Raw genomic sequence first — 8,393 nt, 5'->3', positions numbered from 1 at the left:
AAAAGACTAATAGGTCTTTCAAACTTATCATGTTAAAGAAAGAGCTCTTATTTTTTTCTTTACCCTCTCACTCCTATATTGTTTTGCCAGGGTTGCCACACACAATTGGAAGACTTAAATTACAGGAATTTACTCCTTCATAGTTTTGGAAACTGAAAGCCCAAAAGGTAACAGCAGGTTTAACTTCTCCTGAGATCTCTCTTCTGAGATGGCCATCCTCTTGCTTCATCCTCACATGGTTTGTTCTCCATGGATATACATTCTTCATGTGTGTCTTCTTATATTGGTCATGTTGGACTAGAACCCTGCCCTATGATTAATTTAATCTTAATTGTCTCCTCAAAGGCCATGTCTCTATATATGGTCATATTGTGGACTAGAGATTCAACACAGGAATGGGGGATGGGATGCAGTTCCTTAAAATTCCTTCTACTATCTTCCTTATTTTAGAAAATGGTATAACCATTGATCAATTATTTAGACTAAACCTTAGGAATCATCTAAGATTCCCTTTCCCTTACACCTCACATCTGGCCCATTAGCAACTTACATCAGCTCTGCCAATTCCATATCTTACCATCTCCACTGTGGACTCCAGATTCTACAATTCTCTTCTGCATACTCTATAGCTATATCTCCTTACTGGATTTACTGTCTCCTTTCTTGCTTTGCCACAGTCTATTTTCCATGCATCCATTCAAATCACCCTAAAAAGGAAGTCAGATCTCATTGCTTTACTGATGAATGCTGCAAGAGCCTCTCACCTTTACACTAAGAATAAAACTCAACTACAGTTTATGACCCACTATCATCTACCCTTGCCCACTTTTCAATCCTTATTGCATATTACTTTCCCCTATCATTCACTCAATCCCAGTCACTTTGGACTCCTTGTTTTTCTTAAAGGACACAAAACTAATTTCTGTGTCACAGACATTGCGTGTGTTGGTCCTTGACCTTTTGCCTAGAATTCTCCTAAATCGTCTTCCTCTTTTTTTTTTTTTAATTTCACTGATGTCTCTGCTCATGTAACTTTCTTCATAAGGCCTTCTCTACCTACCTATTAATAATACACCCAACCTCCATGACTCAATTCCTTTACCTTCCTTATGTCTGTAATTATATCATATTTTATTTGATTATTTATTTTTTGTTAGTTTTGTCCACTAGGCTGTGAGCTTCATGAAGAATTTTTTGTTCTCTGCTGTACCCCCAGCACTGAGTGTGATCCTTGATAAAAAGTACAGACTCAACAAATATTATCTGAATGAAAATAACTCATGTCATCTACATCATTCTAATTTGCAAATTTGAAATGCTTTTTCCTTTTTTAAGTTTTGCAGTGGTTTCTCATTGCACTCTGAGTAAAATATAAGCATTAGTATGACATGTAAGATCCTACCACTTTTTATTTCATCTCTAACTATTCTCATTGGACAACTTGAGCTTCAGCCCATACTTACCTTTTGACAGAGAAAGGTGTGATTATTCATTCTGAAATCCTTGAATTCTATCACAGAAAATGGGATAAACTGACAACAAACAGCTTTCTTTAAGTGGAATGAATTATATAAATCAGGGAACATAAAGAGTCCTGATTTTACATTTTTCTAACTGAGTACTATGTTGATAAAATGGTATCAATAAAATCAGCCTTATCTCACAGGACTTTTTTTAAGCCAAATTAATTTTGCAAATATTCACTGACCAGCTATTATATGCTTGACACAGTACAGGTGCTGGGATATATTAATGAGTAAAATAAATAATGATTCATGCCTTCATGGAATTTATGCTCCACTGAAGGAAAAATTACACACACAAAATGACTATAATAGAGATAATTAAATCAGGGAAGACTGAGTATCTGATGCAGTATATGTATGTATTATGTATTTGGGGGTAACAGACTGAAAGGGGTTAAGAGAATGTGGAATATTTGAAGAAAAAACATTTCAGTCAGATGAGGCAATAAATGCAAAGCCCCTGAAGCAAAAACAAAATGTCTACAGTGTCAAAGCCATAAAATTGTCTTACCAAAGTCAGAGGATTCAATCCATACTAAGTATGTTCTTGAATCACAACTGAATTAATCAACTTAATAAAAGTAAATAATAGAAAGCATCTCTAAATAATTTTGCAATTATTTGAAAAATAACATACTTCTAAACAAGCGATGAGTCAAAGAAGAAATCAAAGGGGAAATTGGGAAGTATTTTGAATGAAACAAAGAAGGAAAAATATGTAAATGCAGCTAAATTTATACAACTAAAACACCTACATTAAACACAAACAAAGAAAGTTTTGAAATTAACAGCCTCAGCTTCTACCCTAAGAATCTAGGAAAAGAATAAAAAAATAAAACTCAAAGTAAGGAGGAGAAAATGCTAATGATCAGAGGGGGAATCAATGAAGGAGAACTGAAAATCATTAAAAAATAAATTTAAAAAAATTTGTTCCTGATAAAAATCAATAAAAACTGATAAACTTGTCACAAGAAATATCAGAACAAGAGAAAGAAAACTACTACCAATATCAGGAATAAGGGAAATGACACTAAATATTCTCTTGGTATGAAAGGAAACTAAAGAAATATTTAGAATAACTTCATACAATAAACTTATCAACCTTGATGAAAATGTACAAATTTCTTGCATAACATGAGCTTCCTTGTTACATTCAAGAAGAAAGACAGATATTGGGTGAAATTGTACTAGCTAAGGAAATAAAATGTGTTTTAAAAATTTTATCTACAAAGAAGTTGAATTAAAATAATCCCACAAAGAAAATTCTAGGCCCAAATTATTTCATGTGAATGCTACCAAACATTCAAGCAATACATAGAATTCACTCTCAACAAACTTCTAGGAAATTGAAAAGGTGTGGATACCTCTCAACTCATTCTATGAAGCTAGCATTATGCTAATAACAAAACCAGAAGAAGCAATTAAAGGTAATGATACCCCAAGACAGGCAAAAGTTCTTCACAAAGGTTCAGCCAAGTTAGTGTGATAGTATATACAAAGGATAATCACTCACATCCATGTAGGGTTTATACGAGAAGCACCATGTTGGAAGATTAAGGAGGCATGTATATATAGCTAGGATGGAATAAGCCAGGATCTGAAATGACAATGCAATGAGTGGAGAATGGAGATGAGATTCAATAAGTAAGGGGAACTGGAACATCAAGACCAGAGCATGTATTCCAGAACTCCTGGCTCAATTGGTTCTAGTGTCCCTGAATAATAGTGGGGATGTTAGGCCCATCTTCAAGCAGGCAGGGAAAATTTGGCAGGCTGGGAAGACAGACTTGTCAAGTTCATTGTAAGGACTGACTTATTTTTATCTGAGTGAGATACAGGTAAACCATTGCAGGCCTTTGAGAAGAGAAGGGATATCATTATTTGACTGAGTTTTACAATTGATTTTGTTGAGAACATATTTTTGTAGGCAAAGACTGAAATTGGGGAGACCAATAATAGTATGTAAATAGAAGTATTCCCTACATTGTGAATAATTCACATACTAATAATTATTCATATATTGCAGTAGATTGACTCTCAGAGGAATGTGGGAAACCCTGATTGGATGTAGTGTGGCCGCTGAAGCACTACGGACCTTTATCAGATCCTTTCACTACTCACTACTTATCCTTCAGTTTTATTTTAAGAAACAAAATGTTAAGAGACTAAAATAATAGAACATTCATTAATGTGATGTACTTAGTCCCAACTTGATTTTAGTGCCAGAAATACACAATATCTCATCTTTTTCCCAGTTGCTGGTGTCCCTTGAAACCAGCCACCTGAAATATTTTTGTTCTCCCGACTGATGTTACAAGACACACTTCTTGAAGGGTCTAATTCCTACTCATGCCACAGTGGGGCAGAAAAAGCTCCATCTATTCCTAGAAGAAACAAAGCAATAGGTTCCCAGGGCCTAAAAATATTAGGAATATTATTTCTGTACAATATTCAACCACCATGTAAAGAATCTGGGAAGTGGAGAACCAGAAAAACAGAGAAAAGAGCCAAGGTCATAGAAATAAATGGAGTTAAGAATCAAGAATTGTGTTCACAGACAAGTTTGTGGAGATGGAGCATGCATTAGAGTTCTTTGTAAGGAATTTGCAATATGGTCAAGGTGAGTTGACCATTTGTACTGAGTGTTTTTAAAATATTCATAATCCAGCACATACCTAACTTAGTGTTCTAGATCATAGTGATCTTGTAATATTTATTTATTTATTTATTTTTATTTTTACATTACTGGAGATTGAACCCTGAGCTTTTCACATGCTAGGCAGGAGGTACATTTATGTCTTTTATCATTACCATTTCTGAGCTTAGGTAAAGAAACCACAGAACATTCTTTCAAAGCTTTTTTTTCTTTATGTACCTTAAAGGGCAATACAATAATGAAAGTATTAGATCTGTTCATGAAGACTTTTTTGGAGGAAGTGAATACCATGTAAAGAATTGTGAACCTCATCCACACAGTCAATTCTGCTGACATGGAAATGTTTTTCATAGGTGGACTCCGCAGTTTCTATTTAGCACACAGGCCTTCCACCTGGGAAAGTCCAGAATGTCAGTGACATTTCCAGCTTGGTCAAAAAGTTACTTATTGTCTGCTATATGCTCTAGAATGATGTTTTCTGATGTTAAACATTATTTGAATAACTATATCCGTTAATCTGTACTGAAATAAAAGTCATGAATAAACTAGTCCACACAAAATAAAAATCTTAGTAGGAAACTACAATCTCTCCCCCTCTCTCTCTCTCTTACACACACACACACACACAAAATCAGTTATTAATGTTTTTGAGTTTCACCAAATTCTATTAGATGGTTTCAGAATGTTCAAAACAAAATATTTTCTAGAAATTGTTGTATCAGTATTTTCCAGAAAGAAATATTTGTGAAATAGGCTTGTTTTCTTTTACTCAGTTATACATTCACTCAGTATACATAAACTGAAGTCCACCCTCAGCATTTATGTTTCATACAATTACGACCTTGTAGAACTCAAGTCCCTGCACTGAAGAATTTAAATTTATCGAGGGATAGAAACATATGCAATATTTACAATTCAAAGGGACAAGTTGTTCAGAACTGTACAAACAAGGTACTTGGAGCTAAAGGAAAGGAAGTCACTAACTGCCAGGGATTTTGATGAAAAATTGGGAAAGTTATGTATGACCTAGACCTTGGCAGCTAGAAAAGATTTCATGATGGAGAGACACAGAAACAGTGACATTTCAGGCAGAGGGAATAAAGGCTGCAGGAATAAAAGCACATTAAGACTTACATGCCATGTGGAAAAATCTTCGGCCTTTGGTATTACCAATAGCTAATTAATTTTATTTTTAGCTTGTTCCTTATGGTTGAAAATGATGTGACCATTTAATTCTTATGAAATTGTAATGGTTATAATAATAATGACAAAATAGATTCCTGCTTATGAAACTCACCCATAGTATTCATCTGCTAACCAAAGTTTTTTCTATATTAACAAACTGCTTACAGTTTACCATTTCTAAACACTTTAATTTGTCCTGAGAATATACTCCATGTCATGACTATTAGTTGAGCCTGAAAGATAAAAGATTGTCTTAACTATTCAAAAGTCAAGTTACTCTAAATTAAATTTACATAATGAAAATTCCTGAATTCCAGTGACACATATATACACAATAAATTTTTTCTAAAACCATAAAAAGGATATTATAGAAAATATAAAGAAAACTAGTACCAAGATTAAGACTGAACTTATATATCATTGACATAACATTATATATGTAATTTATGTTAAACAAATGAAATGCACATAAATATATACACATATATTTATTATTTTGCTTTTGAAATAAAAAGTAATGTATTAGTAAGCTAAAAACAATGGATGCCCAGAAAACAACCTATTATTTGTAGCACTATAGTTTCCATAAGGGAGATGCATTAATCAATATAAAACTGAAAATTTAGCCAATATATGCTGTCTGAGGAAATAGTCAACAATTTTGGGAAATAATTCAATTCAGAGCTTTATTTCATTTCTTATACCAAAATATATTTTAGATAATTAAAGAAACAAACATTAAAGTCAAACAACTGAAATGAGCAAAAAAAAAGTGAAATGAATATTTATCAAATGTCTACTGACAAAAGGATTTTCTAAGCTTAGAAATGGTAATGATAAAAGACATAAAGAAAACAGTAAGATTAAACTAAGTAAGATTTTTAAAGTTTACTACATAAACTCTAAAAATCATAAGACTAGCATCAAACTGTGTATGTACCCACAGTAAAAATTAAAAACACACCTTTATTGTGTTATGAAGTTATATGAACTATAAGTTCCACAGGGAAAATACAAATAAATTTAAAAAGTACAAAAGAAAATTTTGAATAATGAAAATTATTTGTTGCATAAGCATATAAACCCATACTTCTTGTTAGTATAATGAAAATGCAAATAAAATAGCATTGCGAGGCAATTGTCTTGCTATTAAACATAGTATTTTTCTAATTGATAACACTCAATATAAATGCAAGATGATGCAGTAGAAAGTATGTTTGGGTTATGAGACTGCCATTTATCTTTACCTTCTTGATTTAAACAACAACAAAAAAGTGTCAGGGTTTGATGATCTATTAATTGTATAATAGAAAAAATTAGAGTAACAAGTTCATATAGTTACTTGATAGTAATTAAGAAAAATATCTTTCCCTATTGTGGTGAAGGTTTAACACCATACACTTAGCCAATAGGCATCAGAATGTCCACAGATTGTTATCAAAGAATCTGCTTAAAAATAATAGATCTTTCAGTGAAGAAGGTGATTTCCATTCATCAGCATCTGCTGAGGTTGCAGAAGAGAGGAATATCAGTTGTCTATCAGCTCAAAATGCTTAAAACAATGTGTAATACAGTTATTATCAGTCAAGGCAGAATTTTGCTTATAGAAAAGAACATAGAACTAGTGACTAAAACTTGTACACTCAACAGAGACACACACCACAGAATTCTAGGCAGTGTGAACAGACACTGTGGCCAGATTACTAGGAATTTGTCTAGAAATGGATTGTGTGTGATAAGTGCTTCACAAAATCTTATTGTTTTTATCTTCTTAAAAAAAGAAAGAAAAAAAGAAGTATGTGGGGGCATTTGCATTTCTTAAGATGAAATATTTGTAAAATAACTTCACCTCCACACAATTTGTTGGTGGAGGTGGTGCAGTGGTGGGGTGTTAGGGGGTAATCTATGAGTGGATTGTTAGAATGGTAAGTGGCAAGCACAGCATGCTGATGGGACAAAGCACCAAGAGGCCCAGGACAGAAGCTGAGGAAGAAAAGTGTTCTGAAAGTAAAAGAAAATTCCACATGCCAGCTCACCCTTAGGCTAAAAACCATGGATGGCTTTCCCTCTGTCCTTTCAGCTTATATCAAATACTTAAGAAATAAGATTAAGGTCCTTCTTTTGAAATCAGGTCACAACATCTTTGAGCCAGCCTCTACTGCATAAATTTAGCATCTCTCCTTTTGCAAGACCCATTTACAGACTACTGTCTTGTGAAGACCTCTGTGGAATGAATGGCCAGGGCACTGTAGTCCTAATAGTGACTGAAGCCTAGGACCATTGGGTGAGGAAGACTGGCCTCTAGGTGCCTGTTCTGACTTTTAAAATCATTCCTGTAAAAATGTAACAAGCCTTGCTGTCCCAGATCCCATGCACTTGAGAGGATACAGAGAGGACTCCCAGGGCTATTGGCCCTCATGTACCAACTGCTGTGTTCTCCTCTACTGACCAGTGGAATTTCCAGTTTAGGAGTTTGGTGGACTCCCTGCCCTGGACCAAGTGAGAACAAGAGCCCTGGCCATACAAGTGTTTTTATTGCTTTCCATTTTTCCCTTAGAGTTTGGAAATCTGGCTTCAGAATGATGAAGATAGAGAATAAGACTGAAACCAACCAGAACTTGATAGTAAGAGTTTGTCATTTACTATAACTGTCTTGTTATCTAAATCTGCATTAAAAAGAAACCATAATACGTTTCTTTCAAGAAACATTAAAAAATGATCAGAATAAACAACAGTTTATTAAGTGGTATGACACAAGGTAAATAAATAAAGGAAATTCTGTACTTTATATTAGCAATAAGAAAAAAAAATGGAGAAATAGCCAATTTGCCCACAAGAGAAGCAGAGGATTGAAACCTATAAAAAGATTATACTGAGGTTTTTGGTTTTTATTCTTTTGAGTTTTGATACAACACAAGGATACACCTTGACAAAATCACAAAAGCATGGAACCCAACACATTCTAATTCAGTCCCCAGCACTTTCTCCCCTCTTTTCCCTTCCCTCTGAACACTTAATAAAAAGTC

The sequence above is a fragment of the Ictidomys tridecemlineatus genome, chromosome 6, assembly GCF_052094955.1.
Source record: "Ictidomys tridecemlineatus isolate mIctTri1 chromosome 6, mIctTri1.hap1, whole genome shotgun sequence".
In the NCBI taxonomy this organism is placed as follows: Eukaryota; Metazoa; Chordata; class Mammalia; order Rodentia; family Sciuridae; genus Ictidomys; species Ictidomys tridecemlineatus.
Note: the sequence above shows the minus strand (reverse complement) of the source record.